Below are 27,456 nucleotides of genomic sequence, written 5' to 3'. Positions count from 1 at the left end.
GCAGATTTATTGTTTTCTTCCTCTTTCTGCTGTAAAAGTCTATTTATCTAACACCCTTCTATGTTGTCGATTCTACTAGGAGTGTGGTTGTGTTAGGCCCTGCTTTTGTCAAATCGGGTGCATTCGGCTTTTGTTAGAGGTGTGGGCCGATTTGCTTCTTCTCCTTTTCTAACTTGGCACTTTCGATAATTTACTATACTTTTGGTTCAATGGCTTACGGATATGGTTTAGTTAACAAATTGTGATTGGGATACAGGTAGTCTTTAAGATTCTAAGCGATCTCTTGCAACGGTTTTAGTGTGTGTTCGATCTAGACAAGTGATAGGTAATCTTATGAATAAGTGTTTCGATTAGAATTCGCTTCGACTCGATTGTTAGCCTATTAACCGAAGCTTCTGTTTGAAATAGGTTGGAGCGCTCGTGGGCTACTTGCACTTTTTCGCAAATAGGTGTGTAAACACTGTCCCTAATCGTAGATCAGCAAAAGCTGAAATAAGTGACCGTTAACGCTACACGGGCGTGCGCTCGCTCGTGTCGCAGTCCGAATACCTAAACATTGGCATATGAACATTGAGGCCATCCATGAGTGATTTCATGGGCTGAGGCCGTTTTGGGCCATAGCGGGCAGAAATGGGCCATGTGGGCCCCACGGGCATGTGGGCTCCACACGGGTAAACTACACGGACGTGTGGAGAATGTTGGTCCAGGTTGTGTAATCCACACAGCCAAGGCCATATCAAGCCTATGTGGGCCACATGGGTGTGTTGGCCCACATGGGCCCGCATTATGGGCCTTGGTCCCATTTTCACTATTTTGGCTGTTAAGGTTGCACGGGTCGCCCGAAACGACTGTGGACCTACTATTGGGTTAGTAAGTATACCTAGACCCTAAAATGATAAATGACTGTTATGCCTCTATGAGGTAAAATGACTATTATGCCCTTATGAGATGTATGACTATATTTGCGCATGCCATTTTATATATATTGCATACATGTATGACATTATGATATGTTGCATGGGAATGGGCTTATTATGATTGGAGAAAGTGTACTGTACTGGCAGCTCAGCTGCAATTTCTGTTTAGTGCCATAACCGGTGCTATATTTGGAGTGTAGGGATGGGTCGTTTGATTTTGTCCCCACATGGAGTGTAGGGCTGGACGGAGTGTAGAGGCTAGTTAGGTAGGATTTCTAATTGCATATCTGAACTGCTACTGTCACTGAATTAGGCTAAGGCCCACACTGATATTGATACCATAATGGGCTAAGGCCCTAACTGAAACGGAACTATTACTGATACAGGCTTAGACCCAGACTGTGTTTTCCTATTGCATGATTGATTGTATGTTTATTAAGGGATTCAACACTGAGTTTTCATAAACTCACCATTCCGTTTATCCACATAGGTAATCCCCAGTCTTAGGCGGGTCGGTGGTGCGAGGGACTCAAAGGTGGCCACACAATTGCATGGATTTTCTTATTAGATTTTAAATTATAAATATATTAATCTGGGTATCTTTTTGTATAATAAGGCCTCTATAAATTTTTAATCTTTAATTTGGGTTTTAATTATTTTGATTTATAATTGCTAGCAGTAGGATAGGATGCGGCTTTTCAAAAGATAAATGTTTCCCAAAGTACTAAGAATACGTAATTGTTTAAGAGCTTCCACAAGGGACAACGTTTTCAAAATTAAAGACGTTTTAACAAGAGTAACCTTCGATAAATGATGTGTTTTAAAATCATCATTAAGAACACATAAAAAAGGTAAATATGGGAAAAGAGTTTTCTTTTGATATCACGCGTTGTAAAAAACACTTCAATATGGCATCGCCAGATTTGGCCATAACGTCCAGGTCAGGTTTGGGGTGTTACATTTAGTAGTATCAGAGCCAGGTTGCAAAACTCGGCTGTGGATTTGGTTTTCTTTAAAAAAACTTGAAATTTCAAAAAGAACTGTTTCAAATGATTTGAAAGTATTTTTAAATGTTTTTATCAAATGTGTGGTACACCGAGTCATCGGCACCAATTCTGTAAGTTCTCTGAAACTACTATTTGTTTAAATTTAACTACTGAGACTACTGCAGGTAGTAGATTGTATTGAAATACTCTATTTTAGGGTAAAATTAAAACTATAGTAAGACTGCGATCTGGGAAAACAAACTCTGAAATACTGATACTTCTTTTCATAAAATATTCTTTAATGAACACTAGAACTGTACTCTGATGCATAAAATTTCTAAAACAGATAAAGTGTAATTCGATATGAGCACTAGAGGTACTTGTGGAAGGGGTACAAGAGGCCGCGACGGAGGCCGTGGAGGTGCTCGGACTAGGTCTTCGTCATCTGGCCACATGCCTAACGTTGAAGCTAGAGAGGCACTGACTTCACCTGTGACTGAGGCTGGGTCTCACGACTGTGCGGCTGGGGACGACGCACTGTCCCAAGCTATGTTGCGAATTCTGGAGAGGGTCGCTGGGCCCAATACTAGTACTGTGGGCCATGGGTCAGTTACGGAATGACTCTGGTCTAATAGGGCTAAGATTTTTAGGGGTATTGTTGGAGTTGCCCTTAATGTGGCTGAATATTGGATTGATGCCATAGAGAGCATCATGAACGACCTCGACTACACCCTCGAGCAAAAACTAAAAGGTGTATTGTCATTGTTGCGAGATGAAGCCTCTTAGTGGTGGCTTATAGTTAAAGAGGGTAATCAGCCCGATCGGTTAACTTGGGAATTTTTCAAGACTGCATTCCAAGGAAAGTATGTGGGCACCAGTTATGTAGATGCCCGGAGGAGAGAGTTTCTGAACTTGACTCAGGGGGATAAATCAGTGGCTGAATATGAGGCTAAATTTTTACGATTGAGCCGCTATGCGCGTGGGATGGTGGCAACTGAATATGAGTGTTGTGTTCGTTTCGAGGACAGCCTCAGAGATAGTCTATGGGTTTTGATATCTCCACAGAGGGAGTGAGATTTTGCTACTTTGGTCGATAAGGTGAAGATCACCAAGGATGTGAAGTGCGCTAAGCGCCAGAACCGTGAGAAGGAAAAAGGGTAGGAACAAGAGGGATTCAGAGGCCTAAGAAAAAGGCCAAAGTTGATGTGCCAGTCAGAGTTGAGCCCCCTGTTACTGCTACTAGACCGTAGCCCTGTGCAGATTATGGAAGATGCTATCAGGGCGAATCCTGGAAACGGATTGGAGCATGTTTGAGGTGCGGATCATTAGAGCACCGTAATAGTGGTTTCAGAACCTCTATTCTGAGGCCGAAGAAATTATTTTTAATGTTATTTTATGTGTTATAGCATTATTATATGAGTGCATGAAATATTTGGTGAAATAATTTTAGTGATTGCTAACTTAATTGAGAAAAATGACTAAATCGCATAATGGGCAAAAGTTTTGTTTTGCAAGCTAAATGTGTTAAATAGCTAGAGAACCATAATTGGGGGTATTTAAAGAGCAAATAGACCCTTAGAAAAGACTTGGTCGACCATAGAGAGAAAGAAAGTAGAAAAGTCAAAATTGGTGGGTATTAGGTGACTTATTTGGTATTAAAATAAAAAAGAAAAGAAAAGAAAAAGTTGTCATATTTTCATCTCTCTTCTTCCCCACCAAAAATACCAGCAAAGAGGGGGTTTTGAAAGCTCAAAAATATCAGCCACTCTTCACCCTTGCAAGTAAGTGATTTAGATAGCCTTTCTTGATTATTTTTGCATTTTTAGAACCCTTGTAACATGAGCTTTCTAATAAGGGGTGTATTTTGCAAAATGGATGAATTCTAGGGTTTTACCATGAGAACATCTATGATATTTGCTGAAATTTTATGGAAGAAAATGAATCTTAGTTATTTAATAAACAACTTTTGTGAAGTGGTGTTCATGAAAAAACACCTAAAAAGGACTAGTTTGTAGTAATTGTAAAATAGATAGTAACGTGGTGAAATAATAGAAATTTTGGGTTGCTATAAGAGTAAAAATGGTTCGGCTAGGCTTAAGACATGAAGAAATTCGATAGAAATTGATTTTCTAGCCTAGGAGTAAAATGGTCATTTTGTGAAAGTTTAGGGGTAAAATGGTCATTTTGCCAAAAATATGAATTTTTGATTGTCTAAATTTATTTAGTGATTAAATGAGTGAATTTCATCATTTTAGATCAACGAGCCGAGATTCAGGCTTAAATTGAAAAGTACGAGGTTATGGACTAAAATGGCATAATTAGTCGAAATTGCATTCGAGGTAAGTCCGTGTGATTAAAAAAGCATGATATCCATGCTATTGTTAATATACTTGAAAATCTATCTTGCTATGATTGTATTAAATTTTATGTTGATAATATTGTATATGAGAAAGTGATGCCAAATGTTAATAACATTTATGTGTTGATTGAATGCTTGGAATTTTGATGGAATATGATATTCCATTGAAACGAGTAAGTTGTATGTAAATAATGCAAATTAAATGTTATCATGTATTATATCATTAGTTTGGCATGAATTGTTGAGTTGTGATGAGAACGTGAATTATGAGAATTAATGTAACAAAGGCTTTCGGTTGAACATTTGGAATAGACTTGATTATTCATACCATGACATTGGGTGATATGTGTGCTAGTGTAAGACATGTTTGGGACATGCATCGGCATTGAAACGAGAGCTAGTGTAAGACATGTCTAGGACATGCATCTGCCTCGAGATATACTGTAACACCCCTTACTCGTATCTGCGGCCGGAACAGGGTACGAGGTATTACCGGACTTGAGTACTTGTAATCATTTAAAACCGAGACATAAAATTTCATCAAATTTTAAACTTTTCAAACAAATATAACTTTTCCCTTAAAAGGGCCTACGAGGCCCATAACAATCATTGAAATTGGTTCGGGAACAAATCGAAATCTTTCAGACACTTAGAAATTTTTTCCACCAAAGCAGGGTCGCACGCCCGTGTGGCATGTGACACGACTGTGTGAGTAGACCGTGTAGTCTTTACACGCCCATGTCCAGTCCCCGTGTAAAAATTATCTAGCTACTAACTTGCTCACACGGCTAGACAACACACCCGTATGGTGGCCGTGTTCTTCACACGGCTGAGACATACGGCCGTGTCTCAAGCCCATGTTTATCACATTAGGCTATTTTCCAAGCCCTTTTTTGTGTTCTTAACTTAGCCACACCAAGACATTTATCTATGCATACATAAAATAGGTTTACATATAACTTTAACCATTATGAGCCAAATCGTATGGCTATATACAATGAAGCAAAATGAGCCTATACATTTGGCTAAATCATATTATTACTTAATATCAATAACTAATTATCTATACATGCCACTTATTTGACAATAAATAAGAATTACCATTATTCTAATTTGATAAACTAATAGTGTGATGATACTCCCGACGATCTCCAACCCCGAGCCAACCTGACAACATTAAGAGAAATGGAAAAATGGTGTAAGCTTAAAAGCTTAGTAAGTTGGCATATTAATAATAATAAGCAATTTAATTAACAATATTATCCCATTCCTCAATAAATATGCTTAAGAAAATAGAATCATTAATCACATGATTTCATCTTTTTACACAAGATTAGCTAAGGCTGTTTTTCTGAATCATAGTCACTAATTTAATTATTTCTTAAGCTAAAAAACTCATAATTAAGTTTTGTAAATTTTCCTTGAAACTAGACTCATATAAATTTCTACCATAAAATTTTCATAATTTTTGATTTTGCCAATCAATACCAGATTTTTCTTAAATTTTCATCTATTTCACTATCTGACAATTCTGACCTTTCTATAAAAACTCAGTTATTTCATTGTACAAAATTCAAATATTTTTTTGATTATTCAAATAAAAAATATACTCATTAAGGTTTCTAATCATATAAACCATGCCCCATAATTATTTTTTTACAATTTATGATGATTTTACCAAGTCAGAACAGGGGATCACGTAATCATTCTGAACCAGTCTCACAAAAATATAAATATCTCAAAATATAGAATTCATTTGCTTGCTCTGTTTCTTTTATATGAAAATAGACTCATTAAAATTTAATTTCATATCTCATTCAGCCTCTAATTAAATTCCTACTATTTTTGGTGATTTTTTTTAAAGTCACGTTACTGCTACTGTCCAAAATAGTTTTATTGCTAATTCACTTTTTCACACTTTCTTTGTATTAACCTCATTTTAACATACATATCACAAATCATTTTCACCACATTTCATACATCACAAGTATAGGCCCATGATTACAAGGTCACCATAAAATCATCCTCATGTATAACTTACTCGTTTATAACCTTACCACATCCCGGTCACTTAATGAACACATCATTCACATAACCAAGGTCCTGCACTTATTCATCACAAAACTCACAAAGAAGTACATAGTAAGCCTTCCATTGAACACTTCGGATCAATCCTCGATACTTGGTGGTTTCAGTACATAGCTCCACCCATCATATAGTTCGGCTCTCTTGTACACATGGTGAACACTTAGCACCACCCATGTGACCTAGCCAGTTTATCTCGTAGCTCTCTTGTCTACATGGTGTCCTTCACCTAGAACCATGCATGCGACCTAGCTACATATATCCCGTAGCTCTCTTGTCTACATGGTGTACACATAGTATCACCCATGCGACCTAGCTACATCATAATGTCTCGTAGCTCTCTTGTACAATGATGTGCACTCAGCACCATACATGTGACCTAGCTACATACCATCTGTATCATCCAATCTTTCCGAAGGTTCAACCCGGATTTCTCTCTCTTTTCCAACAATTTCACCAATCGAGTAATTATCAACAAACATATTTCCAATATGATTATAAAATATCATAATACAAGTAAAATTGATGTATTACTTACATATAAACTTACATCTCATTTAATATCAAGGCAATAACACTAAATTACACATTGCATTATTAAAAATCATATGAAATTACAATTGCTCATAATATCCATAATCATAGAAATCATATTTATGTATGATAATTCAATGCACTTCATGTACCATAGACATATTTTTAAATAAATTCATAAACTTGGCACCATAAATATTTAATTTAACATTATTCAATTAATTCACTAAATTTAACTTTCAAATATAAATTATGACATTATTGCAGTATTATTATCATACCAACTTACCTCAAATGCTGAAACGGCTAACTTTCCTGACTTAGCACACAACTTTGTTCTTCCTCAATCTTAATCCAAAATTTCATATTTTCTTGATCTAACATGTCAAATAACACTTATTTAACACATTTTATCAACACACTAACCAATTCAGTTCATATATCAAATTTTGGAAAATTTACAATTATGCCTCCTAACTTTCCAAAAATTACGCTTTTACCCCTAGGCTCGTAAAATAATTTTTATTCAATTTCTATAAGGTTTAAGACATTCTGAACATTTTTCTCTTCTATGACAACTCCAAATTTTCACTAATTCACACATTTATGACCAATTTATAACTTTTACAATTTAACCCCTTTTTGACATTTTTACCGAAATTCATTGAATAAAACTCGTATTTAACACATCAAGCATTCATTATCTACTATAAATCATCAAAACACAACCATATCATGAATGGGTAAATTTTTAAACTCTAATTTGTCTTTAATCAATTGGTAAAAATAGAAAATTTAAGCTTCAGGGATCTCAAAAATACGAAAATCATTAAAAACGGGACAAAAATTGTACTTATATAAGCCATAGAAGCTTAGCCGAATGGAGCTCATCCATGGCTGCCATTTTTGGTTCTTTCCCATGGTTGAAGAAGAAAGAATGAAAAAAAAGATAGCTTTTATCATTTTTGTCTTATTAGGTCATTTTAATTAATTTACAAAATTACCCTTTTTATTTCAACCAAATTTCAAAAATACCAAACAAATATCCATCCACTAACTTATTAAAGGACTAATTATCACATAAGGACTTTCAATTTAAAACTCACAACAATTAGGCACCTCATATATAAAGAACTAAACTTTTACACTTTTTATAATTTAGTCCTTTTGACAAAATTGAGTGCCCAACCATCAAAATTTTCGAACGAAATTTTTACGAAATATTTCCATAAATTTATAGACTATAAAAATATAATAAAAATAATTTTTTTCTCGTCGGGTTTGTGGTCCTAAAACCACTGTTCCGACTAGACCCAATTTTGGGCTGTTACATATACAAGCTAGTGTAAGACCTGTCTGGGACATGGCGTCAGCTTGTTGTGTGTCAATGTAAGACCTGTCTGGGACATGGCATCGACACCGATAGATGAGAGTCAGTGTAAGACCTGTCTGGGACACAACATTAGCCTCGATATATGAAAGTTAGTGTAAGACCTATCTGGGACATGGCATCGACTTTGATGTGTTAGCCAGTGTAAGACCATGTCGTGGACATGGTGTCGGCATCTTATCCCATGTTTTGGGCTAATGAATATCCTGTAGTATTCCAAATGGTTCAACGGAAGATTTATAATTTATAACGAAATGAGAGAACTTATGACCATATGGTGAGTGGTACAGGTACGTACATGAAATTGATGAGATGTGAATTAAATTCATGTTGTATGATTAGTAAGGAATGAATATGAGCATGTAGAGTAACACAGGTATGTATGTTAAGCTCGTGAGAAATAATTTCGGTTTATGATGCACATTTGGTGAAGATGTAAATAGGTAATTCATGCCTATGAGAATGATTTTGGGATGGCCTTGTGATTATAGGTCTATTATTATGATGTATGAACATGTAACCTTACCAATATGGTGAAAATGAATTAATATGGTGTGATAAACGTAGTATCGTTAATTTACTCTAAAACAGTTTTGGACAGCAGCCATAGTTTGACTTTAAAAATCCACCAAAAATTGTGAAAATTGAGTTATCAGCTGAATAAAATATGTAATTAAATCCTAATGAGTATAATTTCACATATAAGAAATTTTGTAAGCAAAGGAGTTTCATATTATGAAATATTTTAATTGTTATTAGACAGAGTCAGAATGACTTCGAAATCCTCTATTCTGATTTAATAAAATCATTGAAAATTGTACAAAAATATTTATGACTTGTAATTTATATTCTTAGAACTATTAATGAGTCTATTTTCAATATAAATAGATGAAAACATCATCTGAGTCCTTTATTATGAGATAATTAATTTTTAGTGAAGAGGGGTCAGAACTGTCAGACAGCAAAAAAGGGTAACTTTAAGAAATAAACTATACTAATTGGCTGAACCAAAATTCTGAAAATTTTATGGTAAGAATATATTTGAGTCTAGTTTCTGGGAAAATTATTGTAACTTAATTTTGTGTTTCGTAACTCTAGATATAAATAATTTAGTGACTATGAATCGAGAAAATAGCTTGACTGGAACATGAGTAAAAATGCAAATAGGGCTGTATTACCATGAGAAGCAAGTTGATAAATTGCTCATTATTTTCATACGGTCTTACTAAGCTATAAAGCTTACTCCCTTCCCTTCCTTTACTTTAGTGTTTTTAGGTTAGCTCGGGGTTAGAGATCGTCGAAGACAGCATCACACTATCAAGTCGCTACCTTTGGAATAATGAAGCATATATTAGAAATTTCAAGTGAGTGGCATGTATAGGGATCTAGTCGATTAACATGTATTATTTTGCTTTGCCAAATGTGTTGGCTTATATTGAGTTATATTTATATGGCCATGAGATATGGCTCATATTGATTTTGGCTTGTAAGTCTAGCTATTCATGTCATGTCTAATGTTTATAAGGCAATTATGTTTGTTTGCCATGCATGGTTAGTAATATGACATGTGTGTTGGATGTATGCTCTATGACCAATTGAGGTGGTCATAGCCATGTATTTATTGCACGTTATAAACACAACGTGATAATGATTGAACTTGAGTGCTTGATGGATAAGTTGGTAACCATAGTGTAATGGTAAAAGTGGTCATCAAAATGACAAGTCTTATGAATGTGAAATAAGGAATCTAGACTTGGTATTGCATGAGTAGATGCATTCCTTGTAAGAGGACATGTTAATGTTAAGGATATGTCTTAATAAAGAGTGTTTAATCACTAAAATGATGCCATGATTTGTGATTTTGATGTGCATAAGGTTGTAAGAGATTATGGGTAACATGAAGGCTTGGAAAATAGCCTAAGTGTTGGCCACACAGGCTGAGACACGGCCGTGTGTCTCAACCGTGTGAGGGACACAGCCTGTAGACATGCGCGTGTGGCCCGATCATGTGGTTCGATGTACATGCTAATGTCATAAATAGAGAGTTACACGGCTTGAGGACACGGGCATGCCAAAGGCACATGGGCATGTCTCTATGTCCACACGGGTGTGTGACCCTGTTTCATGGGAAAACTTTCTAAGTTTTCTTGAAACTTCTCAAAGTTCTTGGTTTAGTCTCGAATCAATTTCGATGAATGTTTTAGGCTTCGTAGACCTAAATAAGGGACGACATGCATGTGTTTGAAATCTTTTGAATTAAAAGAGATTTTATGGTCCGGTTTTTGCATGAATGTGTATGTTTAAGTCTAGTATGCTTCGTACCTTATTCTGGCATCAGACATGGTTAAGGGGTGTTACAGCCCACGGAGGCCCGAGCAAATTCGAGCTACAAGTTTGGGTAATTTACAGCCACTGAGGGGTGGTCAACACCATCAAGAGGGCGTGTTCAGGCCAGAGGTGTAAATGGATCAGGCCGTGGTCAGAGGGCACCGGGCAAAGGTGTTGGTTATACTAAGGTGACGCAGCTAGCTGTGGTTTATGTGGCACGTTGCCGAGAGGACAGAGACGACCCAGATGTTATCACAGGTACGTTCTTTATTTATAATGTACCTTATACTGGACTAATTGATATTGGATCTACGCATTCCTATATAGCATGTACTGTATCTAAGACCTTGGGTTTAATGATTGAAAGCACTACAAGTGAGGTTACTGTGTTGATTCCATTAGGGCAATCAGTGGGGGTAAATAAATTATTCAAAGATGTACCTTTGGAGGTTCAAGTAACCATCTTTTTGGCGGATTTGATGGAACTCCCTTTGGGAGAATTTGACTTAATACTAGGTATGTACTAGCTGGTTACACATCAAGTGAACTTGGATTGTGCTACCAAACGGATGGTACTAAAAACTACAGAGGTGACGGGGTAGTCGTGATTGGGGAGCGTTGGAATTATTTTTCAAATGTGAAATCTATGCTTAGGTCTGAGAAATTGGTTCGTAAGGGTTGTGAGGCGTATCTAGCCTACATTGGTGTTTCAAATTTCGAGGGTTCTTCTGTTAAGGATATCAAAACAGTCAAATACTATCAGAATGTTTTTCTTTGGTTTTAAGTGAATTCGATGCTCATAATCCTTTAATTTCATGTTTTATACTCAAGAGAGCTTAGGATAGAAAAAAGAGCAAGAAACTGGCCAAAAACGGACAAATTGGGCTTAAATCAATATTTCACACAGCCTAGGCACTTCCACACGGTTGCTCCACACGCCCATGTGTGACACACGGGTAGACCACATGCCCATGTGTCATGGTCGTGTCGACTAAGAACCAACTCAGTATTGCACACGGCCTGAGCACCTTTACACGGGCATGGCACACGATCGTGTCCCTGCCAAGGCCAAGCCTAGTTCTATTCAGAAAATGACACTTTTGAGGGTTTTGAAGCATTCTAAAGCCTATATAAACACCCTAGAAGAGGATTAAAGGGGAGACATAGAGTTGGAAGTAGAAAATACTCGCGAATAGCCATCGGAATCACCTCGAAGCCAGGATCTACATCAAAACTGAAGATTTGCATCCAATTTCCTAGAAGTTCTTTGGGTTTTCTTTTTGTTTTTTTTTTGTTTTCCAAACTTTGAGATGTTTTCCATTATCATTACGAACTAAACTCCCTAAATACCTAAGGGAGATGAACCCTATGACAAATCTTATTACTATTTGAATTATATGATAAAGACTTATTCTTATTCTTAATTGTGAGTTCTAAATTCTTGTTTTAATATTCCAGGGTATTAATTTAGGTTTTGATGTGCTTATTCAGTGGAGCAAAAGTCCCTGTTTAAGAGTAGATCATCCATAATTAAGTAGAGTTGAATGCAATCCTAGAGATAGGACAACATACATCTGACGGATTAGAGTCAAATCTAATAAGGGAATCCATAGATCGAGTTAATACGATAATAGGGGTTTTAATTAGAAAGAGATTTAATTAATCAACCTAAAGTCAGTTGTTCTTATTCTTGAGAGAGATATTAACATAAATTAGGGATTTCTACGGATTAAGTTAAGTGAATAAATTGTCAAGTAATAAGTGAAGTCTAGGTGGATTCTTCCTTGGGTATTGTCTTTTCCATCGATTTTTCCTAAAGTATTTTCCAAACTTCATCTTTGTCGTAATCTTAGTTAATTAGATAAATAGATTTAGTTTAAAAACACAATTTAATTCTTAGGCTAGATAATAAAAAGATAGTAATTACTAGTACTTTTAGTCCTCGTGGATACGATATTTCTGGTCTCACCATAACTATACTATTGTTCGATAGGTGCACTTGCCTTAAGTCGAATATTTAGTTAGTTTCACGACCATCAATGGATCCATGCGTATGTGTATCGGTCACTGGCAACTGAATAAATTGACTGTTAAGAACAAGTACCCCTACTAAGAATTGATGATCTATTCGACCAATTTTGCGGAGCTTCAGTTTTCTCTAAGATTGATCTCTGATCGGGGTACCATCAATTAAGAGTTAAAGAGGTTGATGTATATAAGATAGCGTTTAGGACTCGTTACGGTCATTACGAGTTCCTAGTGATGCTATTTGGACTGATGAATGCACCAGCAGCTTTTATAGATATGATGAACCGAGTGTTCCAGCCCTATCTGGATCGGTTCGTAGTGGTTTTTAATGATGACGTCCTAGTGTATTCAAGGAATGAAGATGAACATGACGCACATCTCCAAGTTGTTCTACAGATCCTGAGGGAGAAACAACTATACACCAAGTTCAGCAAGTGTGAGTTCTGGTTACGAAAGGTAACATTTCTGGGCCATGTGGTATCTGCTGAAGGAATTAGGATGGATCCTTAGAAAATTGAAGTTGTTCTAGACTGGAAGCCGCCTAAGATGGTATCTAAGATTTGAAGTTTTCTGGGTCCAGTAAGGTATTATAGAAGTTTTGTTGAGGGGTTTTCGTTGATTGCTGCACCTCTAACTAAGTTGTTGCGTAAAGGGGTGTCATTCGATTAGATTGATAAGCAACAAGAGAGTTTTGAGAAACTTAAAAAGGTTCTGACTGAGGCCCCTGTCTTAATACAGCCAGAGTCTGGGAAAGAACAGTGATGCATCACATGTTGGCTTGGGATGTGTGTTAATGCAAGAGGGTAAGGTGGTGGCATATGCATCTCGTCAACTTAATACTCATGAGGCGAATTATCCGATGCATGACTTGGAATTAGCCGTTGTGGTATTCGCACTGAAAATTTGGAGGCATTACCTATACAGTGAGAAGTATCTCATCACTCAGAATGAGTTAAATCTTAGGCAACGTAGATGGATTGAGCTGCCTAAAGACTATGACTGTACGATCGAATACCATCCTGGGAAGATCAATGTAGAGGCTGACGCACTGAGCCATAAGGCTATGACTGATCTAAGGGCGATGTTTGCTCGTCTCAGCTTATTTGATGATGGTAGTCTGTTGGCCAAACTTCAAGTTAAACCGATGTGGATTGAGCAGATTAAGGGTAAACAGCTAGAGGATGAGTCACTGGGTCTTTGATTCTGACAGATTGAGAATGGTAGCACATCAGATTTTGGATTGAATTACGAGGGGGTACTCTTTTTCTGTAGGAGAGTTTGTGTACCAAAGGATACTGATTTGAGGCAATCTATACTGCGAGGGGCGCATAGTAGCCCCTATGATAAGCATCTTGATGGAAACAAGATGTACTGAGACCTTCGAGAGTTGTATTGGTGGTCAGGACTCAAGGGTGAGGTTACCGACTTCATGGGTAAATGCCTGACTTGCCAGCAGGTTAAGGCTGCACATCAGTTGCCTTCAGGGTTGCTTCAGCCAGTTAAGATTCTACTTTGGAAGTGAGAAAGAGTAACTATGGACTTTGTTAGTGGGCTACCCCTAATGCCTTCTAAAAAGGATTCAGAATGGGTCATCATAGATTGATTGACCAAATCTTCCCATTTCATACCAGTTCGTACCTATTACTCGTTGCAGAAGCTGGCTAAGCTATATGTGCCTGAGATAGTGAGACTGCATGGGGTACCGATTTCCATAATATCTGATAGAGATCCTCACTTCATGTCTCGGTTATGGAAGAAGTTACATGAGGCTTTGGGTACAAGGTTGGACTTCAGTACTACGTCCCATCCTCAAAAAAATGGTCAGTCAGAGAGGGTGATTCAAATACTGGAGGATATGTTAAAGAGTTGTGTAATAGATTTCTGAGGCAGTTGGGAGGACTATTTACCATTGGCAGATTTTTTGTACAACAATAGCTACCAGTCTAGAATACAGAAGGCACCTTACGAGCCATTATATGGCCGTAGGTGTTGTACTCCTTCGTGTTGGACTGAGTTAGGCGAGCGACGTGTTCTGGGCCCTGAATTGGTCTCTGATACTGAGGATAAAGTAGGCTAATCCGGGATCAACTGAAGGCAGCATCAGATAGTCAAAAGTCGTATACAAATCTAAAGGATAAGGAGATTGAATATTCTGTGGGGGACTTCGTTTTTCTTAAGGTCTCGCCATGGAAGAAGGTACCGCAATTTGGACGGAAGGGTAAGTTAAGCCCTAGGTTCATTGGGCTTTACCACATATTGAAATGTGTGGGACCAGTTGCATATGAGCTAGAGCTACCTCTAGAGTTAGACCGGATTCATGATGTGTTCCACGTCTCTATGTTGAGGCAATACCACTCTTATCCCACGCACGTCATTTCGACTGAGGAGGTTGAGGTTAGGCCGGATCTAACTTTTAAGAATGAGCTGGTTTAGATTTTAGATCGTGATGTGAAATTTTTGAAGAACAAGTCTATCCCACTGATTAAGGTGCTATGGCATAATCACAGCTCAGAGGAGGCCACGTAGGAACTCGAAGAGGCGATGCAACAACAATACCCACATCTGTTTTGACCAGGTAAATTTCGAGGCTAAAATTTTCTTTTAGGGGGTAGAGTTGTAACACGCCAAAATATAAGTAACTATATTTGTATGTTGTGTTGCATAACTACATGCTTGCTTCAGTGGTCAAGTGTCTGGAGGAGTGTTAGAGAAGTCCTGAGTTCAAGCCTTGGCATGTGCAAAATTTTGTTTTTACTTGAATGAACCCTTGTCTCTAGTCAGTAAGCTTTTAAATTATTGTGGCTAAAACATGTCAGAAAAGGCCTGCTAGTCTAAGGGATAAAGACCTGTGGAGTGTTCCATGGGGTCTGAGGTTCGACGCTTGGCGATACAAAAAGAGTATTTTATTTTGCTACTAATGCTGTGGAAGTGTTGTAGTTTGACTGAAATTAAGTGTTTGAGGAGTATGGGGAGTTGTGGCTGAATTTTAGGAGCTTGTTGGAGGGAATTTCAGCTAGTTGGGATGTGGATAGGTAGGATATAGTTGAGTGATTTTAAGAGTGTTATGGGGAGAGAAATTAGGAGATTTTGAAGGGAGTGGAAGAGAGTGTGCCGAATGGGAACTCTGCCTCTTTGCATTTTCGGTTTTGTGCAAATCATTATGAGTTTTGTCATTATTTTCGGTTCATTTCTCTCTTGAGACTGAATATTGCATTTTGGTATTCTATTGTTTTTGTGATTATTCCCTCTCTTCTTGGGGCCGAGCATAGCAAAGACCATTCAGGTATCTCCTTTCTATTTTTGCAACTTTATTCTCCCTTTTATTTGTTAAAACTGAATACTTTCTATCTCTCCCTCTCTTAAACTTTGGTCGATTATCCCCTATTTCGTCCTCTCTCAGATTTTCCTTTTCTTTCAGTAGTAGCCGAATACCCCTTTTCCCTTTCTCTCTATTCCTTTGACTCTTTTCGAGTGTCCCTCCTTGCATTGTTAAAATCGAATACTCTTCCCCTCATTTCTTTCTATCGGTTCTCTACTTTTTGTGTTAGCCAAATATTCCATATCAGGTTTGAGTGCACATTTATTGTTTTCTTCCTCTTTCTGTTGTAAAAGCCTATTTACCTAACACCCTTTTATGCTGCCGATTCTGCTAGAAGTGCGGTTGTGTTTGCCCTTGCTTTTGTGAAATTGGGTGTTTTCGACTTTTTTTGGAGGTGTGGGACAATTTGCTTCTTCTCCTTTTCTGACCTGGCACTTTCAGTAAGTTACTATACTTTTGGTCCAATGGCTTACGGGTATGGTTTAGTTAACAAATTGCGATTGGGATGCAGGTAGTCTTTAAGGATTCCAAGCGATCTATTGTAACGGTTTTAGTGTGTGTTCAATCTGGACAAGTGATTGGTAATCTTATGAATAAGTGTTTCAATTAGAGTTCGCTTCGACTCATTGTTAGCCTACTAACCGAAGCTTCTACTTGAAGGTTGGAGCACTTGTGGGCTAGTTGCACTTTTTCGTAAATAGGTGTGCAAACACTACCCCTAATCGTAGATCGACAAAAGTCGAAATAAGTGACCATTGATGCTACACAGGTGTGCACTTGATTGTGTAGCAGTCTGAATGCCTAAACATGGGCGTATGAACGTTAAGGCCATCCATGAACGATTTCATTGGCCGAGGCCATTTTGGGCCACGGTAGACCAAATCGGCCTTGTGGGCCCTATAGGGTAAACTACACAAACGTGTGGAGAACATTGGGCTAGGTTGTGTAATCTACACAGCCAAGGCCATATCAGGGCTATGTGGGCCATACAGGCGTGTGAGCCCACATGAGCCCGCATTGTGGGCCTTGGGCCCATTTTCACTGTTTTGACTGTTAAGATTGCACGAGTCGCCTGAGATCACTGTAGACCTACTATTAGGTCAGTAAGTATACCTGGACCCCAAATTGATAAATGATTGTTATGCCCCTATGAGGTAAAATGACTATTATGCCCTTATGAGATGTATGACTATATTTGCGCATGCTATTTTATATATATTGCATACATATATGATATTATGATATGCTGATTAGAGGAAGTGTACTGTACTGGCAACTCTGCTGCAATTACTGTTTAGTGCCACAACCGGTGCTATATTTGGAATGTAGGGATGGGTGGGTTGATTTTATCCCCAAATGGTGTGTAGGGCTGGACGGAGTGGAGTGTAGAGGCTGGTTGGGTAGGATTTCTGATTGCATATGCGTACTGCTACTGTCACTGAATTGGGTTAAGGCCCACACTGGTACTGATACCGTAATAGGCTAAGGCTATAACTGAAACGAAACTGTTACTGATACGGGCTTAGACCTAGACTGTATTTTCTTACTGCATGATTGACTTTATGTTTATTAAAGGATTTAACACTGAGTTTTCGTAAAGTCACCCTTCCATTTATCTGCACAGGTAATCCCCAGTCTTAGGCGGGTCAGTGATGCGGGAGACTCAAAAGTGGCCACACAACTACATGGATTTTCTTATTAGAGTTTAAATTGAAAGCATATTAATCTGGGTATGCCTCTATAAATTTTTAATCTTTAATTTGGGTTTTAATTATTTTGATTTATAACTACTAGCAGTAAGATATAACGCGTTTTTTCAAAAGATAAATGTTTCCCAAAATACCAAGAATACGTAATTGTTTAAGAGCTTCCGAAAGGGACAACGTTTTCAAAATTAAAGATGTTTTAACAAGAGTAACCTTCAATAAACGATATGTTTTCAAATCATCATTAAGAACACATAACAAAGGTAAATATGGGAAAAAAAAGTTTTCTTTCGATATCACGTGTTGCGAAAAACACTTCAATGTGGCATCGCCAGATTCGGCCATAACGCCTAGGCTGGGTTTGGGGTGTTACAATTTTTATGTTGATAAGTGATATGTATGTGATGTATATAATACTTTATATGTTGCCTTATTTTGGTATGTTTGAATATGGAATTAAGTGGTTAAGATGGTTGTGAATAGATGGCATATATGTGTATGAATTGGCATGTTTTTGGTTGCCTATAGATGTGTTAAAATGATACCATTTTGATGGCTAAGTGTGTATGAGAAAGGGTGGGAAATTGGCTTTGTAAATAGCCTATTTTCGTCCACACGAGTAGAGACACAGGCGTGTGTCTCAGCCATGTGCCTCAAACATGTGCGACACATGGTCATGTTACACGGCCGTGTGTTCCCTGAGATACTCCTCGAATTAAAGTCAGTATACCCTACAAGTTTGGCACGGCTTAGACACACGAGCGTGTCCATTGGTCGTGTGTGGCACACAGGTTTGCACATAGGGTGTGGTCGGCCGTATGACCCAAGTCAGTAACCTCCCTAATTTTCCCACGGCCATGGTACACGAGGGTGTCCTCGGCCGTGTGGTGCAAGTCAGTATGTATGCCCTATTTTCACACAGTCTGAGACATGGGCCTGTCTGGTAGTCGTGTGAGGCACATAGCCTGTTCACACGGGCATGTGACCCTGAATTAAAGAAAAATTTTCTAAGTTTCTTAAAGTTTGCATATGTTATAAATTTAGTCCCGTACCACGTCTAAGCACGTTTAAAGGTTTAGTAGGACCTTACAAGGGACAATGTGTTTGATATGAATGGATTTTAATTATGATTGCACCAGATGTATGAATTATGTTGTGGTTGATCGGTAATGCCTCGTAACCCTATTCCAGTAAAGAATATGAGTTAGGGGTGTTACATTTAATTGGTATTAGAGCTATGGTTTAGTCGATTCTATGACTAACGTAAGCTATACATGCCATATATATAAATTGCGATAGTAAGATGATTCCTAATAGTTAAAATGTGTTTTTGTATAATAATGGATCCCGAACGAGCTGTAGCTGACGATGTTGAAAGTAATGCGCCCGCTTCTATTCAAAGGGCAGCACTGGCCGATTCTAGGCCTATTTCAAGTAGCTAAGAAGGAAAGGCTAAGCAAGCCTTCTTTCAAATGATGAGTGAGTGGTTCACAGAGTTCGTTCAAATGAATTCGGCTATTCAACAACCTCTACCCCCACTTGTTCCTCAACAAATCCCAGTTGTGCCACAACTAATAGATCCAATTCGATTGATTAAGCCGCCAGTGGATAAGATATGTAAAGATGGGGCCAAAGAGTTTCGGGCTACAGTTGATGATGATGCTGAGAGAGCTAAGTTTTGGCTCGAAAATACGATCAGAGTATTCGAGGAATTGTCTTGTACTCTAAATAAATGTATCAAATGTGTGGTATCTTTGCTTAGAGATAATGCATATCATTCATGAAAAATGTTGACATCAGTGGTTCCTAGAGAACGGGTTACCTGAGAATTTTTTCATACCGAGTTTCAAAAAAAGTACATAAGCCAAAGATTTCTCAATCAGAAATGTAAAGAGTTTCTAGAATTTAAGTAGGGCCGAATAACTGCCACTAAGTACGAAAGAGAACTCGTACGATTAAGCAAGTATGCATGGGAATATGTGTCTACTAAGAAGATTATGTGTAAACGATTTGTTAACGGGTTGAATGAAGATATAAAGCTGTTAGTAGGGATACTTGAATTGAAGGAATTGGTAATACTGGTTTAGAAGGCTTGTAAAGCCGAGGACCTCAGCAAAGAAAAAAGAAAGGCTGATTTGGAGGCAAGAGATTCGAAGAACAGATCGATGAGTAAATCTTATCATTCCTCATTGAAGAAATCTAGGGACTTTTTTTTTAACCAATCGACAACTTCAATGGCATATTAGAATAGAGATCGCGAAAAGCAAAACACAAACCCTAAAGCTCAAGCCATATTGGTATCGAGTGTTGGTAACGTAAAAGATGTTAAACCTGAGTGTCAACAGTGTAGAAGATGGCATTTTGGAAATTGTTGGGTGAAAAATAATAATAGAACTTGTTACAGTTGTGGCTCACGAGATCACTTTATTAAAGATAGCCCAGAGTTAGCTGAAAAAGATAATGCTCAGAACACGAGGCTAAGTAACACTACAGTTAAAGAGAGACCATCTCATAATGGTAGGAATGTGAATGGTGGTAGAGGTGCGATATGAGACACTGCTGTGAGATCTGATGCTAGAGCACCTACACGAGCCTATGCTATTCGCGCTCGCGAAGAAGTGTTATCTCCAGATGTTATTACTTGTACTTTTACTCTCTATGATACTAAAGTTATTGCATTGATAGATCTAGGTTCAACTCATTCGTATATATGTGTGAATTTAGTATCGAGTAAGACTTTGCTTGTAAAGTCTACTGAAATTATAATTAGAGTATCAAACCCCTTAGGAAAGTGTGTGTTGGTTAATAAAGTGTGCAAGAACTGTCCATTGATGATTTAGGACAATTGCTTTCCGGCTGATTTGATGTTGTTGTCATTTGACGAATTTGATATAATTCTCGGTATGGATTGGTTAACACTGCATGATGCTGTTGTGAATTGCAAACGAAAGATGATTGATTTGAGATGTCAGAATAATGATATTATTTGAATAGATTCAGATGATCTGAATGACTTACCAGCAATTATTTCCTCAATGTTTGCTCAGAAATATGAGAGAAAGGGTTGTGAAGCTTATTTTTCTTATGCGTTAGATACAAAAGTGACTGAAAAGAAGATCGAATCAATACCAGTTGTGTGTAAGTATCCAGATGTGTTTCCTGAAGAGTTACCAGGATTACCACCGATATGAGAGGTTGAGTTTGGCATTGAGTTAGTGCCGAGAACAACTCCTATATCGATAGCTCCGTAGAGAATGGCTCCGACAGAGTTAAAAGAATTGAAATCTCAATTGCAAGAATTAACCGATAGAGGATTTGCACGACTGAGCTACTCACCCTGGGGTGCCCTCGTGTTGTTTGTAAAAAAGAGAGATGGCACGATGAGAATTTGTATATATTACTGATAGTTGAATAAAGTGATGATTTAGAACAAATACCCTCTACCGTGAATAGACGATTTGTTTGACCAATTGAAAGGGGCTACAATGTTTTCAAAAATAGATTTAAGATCGGGCTATTACCAGTTGTGGGTTAGAGACTCTAATGTGCCGAAGATAGCTTTTTTAACGAGCTACGGACATTCCGAATTTTTAGTTATGCCTATTGGACTAACGAATGCACCTGCTGTCTTTATGGATTTAAAGAACCGTATTTTCAGACCGTACCTAAATTGATTTTTTGTTGTATTCATAGATGATATTTTGATTTATTCGAGAGATGAAACTAAACATGCCGAGCATCTGAGAATTGTATTACAGGCTTTACGTGATAAGCAGTTATGTGTAAAGTTTAGTAAATATGAATTTTGGTTACGCGAAGTTTGTTTTCTGGAACATATTGTGTCAGCATCGGGTATTCGAGTCGATTCGAGCAAGATTTCTGCAATAATGGATTGGAAACCTCTAAGAAATATTTCTGAAGTCCGTAGTTTCTTGGGACTCGCCGACTATTATAGATGATTTGTGAAAGGCTTTTCGATGATTGCGACTCCGTTGACGAGATTGCTTCAAAAAGATGTAAAGTTTGAATGGTCTGAGAAATGTCAGAAAAGTTTTGATCAGCTAAAAAATTTTTTGACTGAAGCTCCACTGTTAGTATAGCCAGAATTGGGTAAAGAATTTGTGATTTATAGTGATGCATCTTTGAATGGTCTGAGCTGTGTTTTGATGCAAGAAGGTAAAGTTATAGCTTATGCCTCGAGACAATTGAAGCCATATGAAAAGAATTATCTGACACATGATTTAGATTTAGCAGCCATTGTGTTTTCTTAGGATTTGGCGCCATTATCTATTTGGTGAGAAATGACATGTTTATTCAGATCATAAGAGTTTGAAATGTCTGATGACTCAGAAAGATTTGAATTTGAGATAGAGGAGATGGCTAGAATTGCTAAAAGACTATGAGTTAATAATTGACTACCATCCGGGAAAAGCAAATGTTGTTGCTGATGCATTAAGCCAGAAATCTTTGTTTGCTCTACGTGCAATGAATACTCAGTTGGCTTTATCTGATGATGACTCGATTGTAGCTGAGTTGAAAGTGAGACCATTTTTTTTACAGTAGATTTACGAAGCTCACAAAGTCGATAATAAAATGTTAGTAAAACGAGCTCAGTGTAATTCGAACCCTGATTTAGAGTTTGAAGTTGATTCATATGATTTTGAATGAAGCACATAATAGTCGTTTGTCTGTTCATCCAGGAAGCATGAAAATGTATAACAATTTGAAATAGCTTTATTGGTGGCATGGTATGAAACGTGATATTTCAGAATTTTTTTCCAAATGTTTAATTTGTCAGCAAGTTAAAACTGATCATCAGGTACCGTCAGGTTTATTGCAGCCAATTATGATTCCCGGGTGGAAATGGGATAGAGTGACTATGGATTTTGTTTTTGTTTACCCCTATCTCCAAGCAAGAAAAATGCAATCTGGGTTATTGTTGACAGGTTGACAAAATCGACTCATTTCATTCAGGTATGTACAGACTATTCATTTGAAAAGTTAGCTGAGTTGTATATCTCCGACGTTGTGAGATTACACGGAGTACATGTTTCTATTGTTTCAGATAGAGATCCAATATTCACATCGAGGTTTTGGAAGAAATTGTAAGATGCACTGGGTACAAAACTACATTTTAGTACCGCATTTCACCCACAGACAGATGGTCAATCCGAGCGAGTTATTCAGATACTTCATGATATGTTGAGATGTTGCATTCTTGAGTTTGAAGGTTAGTGGGAAAAGTATTTGCCGTTGATTGAATTTGCGTATAACAATAGTTTTCAATCAAGTATTAAAATGGCACCTTAAAAAGCATTGTACTGTCAAAAGTTTCGAACACCTTTGTATTGGATTGAACTTAGTGAGAATAAGATTCATGGGGTTGGTCTGATTAGAGAAACAAAAGAAAAAGTGAAAATAATTCGTGATAGTTTGAAAGAAGCATCAGATCGTCAAAAATCATATGCAGACTTGAAAAGAAAAGATATTGAGTTTCAGATCGAGGATAGAGTGTTTTTGAAAGTATCTCCGTGGAAGAAAATACTTCGATTTGGTCGTAAAGGTAAATTGAGTTCACGATTCATCGGACCGTACCAGATTATCGAGCGAATTGGGCTAATGGCTTATCGGCTAGCATTTCTATCTGAGTTAGAAAAGATTCATAATGTGTTTCATGTATCGATGCTTCGACGATACTGATCTGATCCTTCGCATATTCTTTCTCCGATAGAAGTTGAAATTCAACCAGATTTATCGTACAGTGAAGAACCAATCTGAATTCTAGCTCGTGAGATCAAAGAGCTGAGAAATAAAAGAATAGGGTTAGTGAAAGTATTATGGCATCGACACGGGATTGAAGAAGCTATGTGGGAACCCGAGGATGCTATGAGAAAGCAATATCCAAACCTATTCACTGGTAAGATTTTTGGGGACGAAAATCCCTAAGCGGGGGAGAGTTGTAACAGTCCAGTTTTAGCTAAATCAGAACAATGGTTTTGAGACCACAAATCCAAGGTTGTAAAATTATTTTAATATTATTTTTGTTGTTTATAGCATGTGACTATGTATGTGTCAAAATTTTGTGAGCTAATTTTATCGTATAAGTGCTTAATTTGAGAAAAAGGACTAAATCACGTAAAATGTAAAAGTTGCATTTTATATGTTAAAAGTGCTTAATTTCCATGGCTTAATAAATGAAAGGTCCTTATGTTGTAATTAGACCATTGATAGTGGAATTTGACATAAATGGGCATTAAATGGATATTTTTATAATGGTTTCATTAAGGTTAAAATGGGTATTTAGCTATTAAATGATATCTTATCATAATACAAAAAGGGAATTCATATTGTCATCTTTCTCTTGGCTGAATATCAAAGAAGAAGAAGCAAATTTAGGGCTTGAACTTTCGACACTTGCATTTTTTGAACTTTCCTATGGCCATGGTACACGAACATGTCCTCAGCCGTGTGGTGCAAGTCAATATGTATGCCTTGTTTTCACACGGCCTAAGACACGGGCATGTCTGGTAGCCATGTGAGGCACACGGCATGTTCACATGAGCGTGTGACCCTGAATTAAAGAAAACTTTTCTAATTTTCTTAAAGTTTGCATATGTTATCAGTTTAGCCCCGAACCACTTCTAAGCATGTTTAAAGGTTTAGTAGGACCTTACAAGAGACAATGTGTTTGATATGAATGGATTTTAATTATGATTGCATAGATGTATGAATTATGTTGTGGTTGATCTGTAATGCCATGTAACCCTATTCCAGTGATGGATATGGGTTAGGGGTGTTACACACATGGCCTAGAACACGGGCATGTGTCTTGTCCGTGTAAACCCTGCACCTAATTTTTGAAAATTAAATTAACCACACGGCCTAGCACACAGGCATGTGGCAAATCGTGTGGCACAAGTCAGAGAGTTACAAAGGTAAGGACACGGGCTGAAACACGACCGTGTGTCTCACATCGAATGTCCACACAGTTTGAGACATCGGCATGTCACTTGGCCGTGTAAGCCACACAGCCTACTCACACAGGCATGTGACCCATGAACATAACAAAAATTTTAAAATTTCGACGAAAAATTTTTTGAATCCCGACTTAGTCCCGAATTGTTTCTAATGCTTAAATTGGGCCTCGAGGGTCCATTCAAGGGGCAATATGATTAGTTTTAGATATGAACAGTAAATTATACGAATTATCTATAATTGTTCTGTAAACTCCGGTACTGCTCTGTAACCCTGTTCTGAGATGGATATAGGTTAAGGGTGTTACACTTACCAAATCATTTCAAACATACCTAAACTCATAACTCATCTTTGTACACTTACTTTCTAGCATATCATTTAGACGCCATCAAAGCAAGCAAATATATAAGTCAAACTTCTCAACAAGATACCATTTTCATGACTAATGCCATCATACACATATTTACTTAAACATTAACTCAAAATGTCAAACTCACTCAAGATATAACATTTGCACAAGCTTAAGATTTCCTAGGTACATGCCACAAATAATCGAGCCTTAATTTTGGATCGTTGACATGCCCCGTGGTGCAGCGGAAAAATTATTCTGACAATCATCAACAAAGATCCATGTACGAGGAACAAATCCGGTTGAAACAAGGCTCGAAAATACACCTTTCGAAACTGAAAGTGATGTAAGGTTGTTGATAGGATTGATTTCGGAGATGTCGATTCTAAGTCGCAATAGTAACGTCTTAGCCTCTACGTAACCCACCCAATCAACGAACGAACATCAAAATTCTCTTGAACCTTTTAGAGAGAATTTTCAAGAATGACTGCTAGTCCTTTTTTGGGGGTGTTTACTTGGTAACTCTAGCACACTAAGGGATATCTTCCTTTTATTTTCTTTTGATATTATATATCATAAAGAAAAACTAGATTATTCCTTTATTATTAGAGAAACAAATGGAAAGTCATGAAAAAGAATTATATTCTTTCCAAAAGAATATGATTTTCCATATCCTTTTATATTTTGACCAAAATTATTATAATTGTTTATATTAATAATTTTAGTAAAATATATACAATTAATGTTTTATATGAATCAAATTCATATATTAATTTTAAATATGTTCTCTATTTGTGAACAAAAAATTTGTACGTATAATGTATTCAATATTTAACCATCAAATTAAATTAATTCAATAATTAATTTAATTCATGTGACAGTTGAATACAATACCAAATGTATTTGGATTCTGTCCGCTTCAACTATAGGGTGTGACCTTGTAAGCTATTCTAACGTTAGTAGTAATACTAGAATGTTTCTAATATTACAAGCAATGAGTGGCATCTAGCAATACATCATTCTACCTAAGTTACAATAAGTCATGATTCGACATAATGTGTCTGTGATAATTTTTTCATGTATTATATCTTTTTGTCCTTAATATCTAGATTGGGCACAAGTCATGAAATAGTCACACTTGCATAGTCCAATCTCATATTTTTTTGATATCTTGAGTAGACTATAATAAACAAATAAATGTGATATCTCATATCAACTTATTCGAGCATGGTCATGCATTTCTAGTCTCACTTCATCAAGAGACCTAAGAAATTGCTTCCATTATGTATGATGGATAAATCCTATCTTGATCAATCATCTCCTACTACATAGATTGTGGCATACCCAACATTAGCCTTTATAGTATTACCTGTTATGGTAGATGTTTGACTGTGTCAAAATATACAACTCATGATGTTAGGACAATGATGATCTCAAGTCTGAGGATCATATACAAAGTTATCACTATGAGTAATGTTGGAAATATTACATAATAATCCAAGAAACATACTCATAGCAAGTCAACCCAATATGTAGTTCTCTTACACCTACTCATTCATTGATTTTGACATCTCTATGTCAATGACAACACTTTTTCATCAATCAACTAAACATTAGTCTCAATGCATCATTGTTGTCCAAGCTCACAATAATGCTCGACTAAGAACATTTCAAGAACGATCATATTATCCTCAGGATTTTATTATTAACCAGTTTATTTATACACACAGAAAAGAAACTGAAATAACAATGGCAATGTCTTGTATTAACAAACAAGGTAAAATGATTATGTGATTACAGACATACCATGATTGGTCTTTGGGCATACTCTAACATTAATATGATCAAAAGACTATCAAACTAATACCAGGATAGCATGGGCTTCGAACGATCTACTTGACTTGTTCCGCAAGTTGACAATTTAGAGGGAAAGGGTAACGTAAACGAGGTAAGCATATACAATGCTTAGTAAGATCATAGGCATTAAACCAATAACTTACCTCAGTTACAATATAAAATTACATGATTGGTCTTAACAATGGCAATGTCTTATATTAACAAACAAGGTAAAACAATTATGTGATTATATAACACCCCTTACCTATATTCAATATTGGAACAGGGTACGAGGCATTATCAGATTTAAACACAAGCAAACATACACTTTCGAGCCATAAAATTTGGCATCAAAATTCAAACTTTTTGCATTTAATCATAAGGTACCTAATACAAGCCTACGAGGCCCAAAACGTGCTTTGGAAGTAGTTCAGGACTAAACCGAGAACCTTAGAAAATTTTACGACACTTAGAAATTTTTTTTGCTAAAACAGGGGTCACACGTCCATGTGGCTTGGGACGCACCCATGTGAGCAGACCGTGTGGTCACAACGCCCGTGTCCGAACCCCGTGTAACTCTCTGTTTGTCATCCATGAACAAAATGAAGTCACACGGCCATGGCACATGACTATGTGCTTAGGCC

The sequence above is a fragment of the Gossypium hirsutum genome, chromosome A08 (assembly GCF_007990345.1).
Source record: "Gossypium hirsutum isolate 1008001.06 chromosome A08, Gossypium_hirsutum_v2.1, whole genome shotgun sequence".
NCBI classification, from domain to species: Eukaryota; Viridiplantae; Streptophyta; class Magnoliopsida; order Malvales; family Malvaceae; genus Gossypium; species Gossypium hirsutum.
This window is presented reverse-complemented; position numbering follows the sequence as displayed.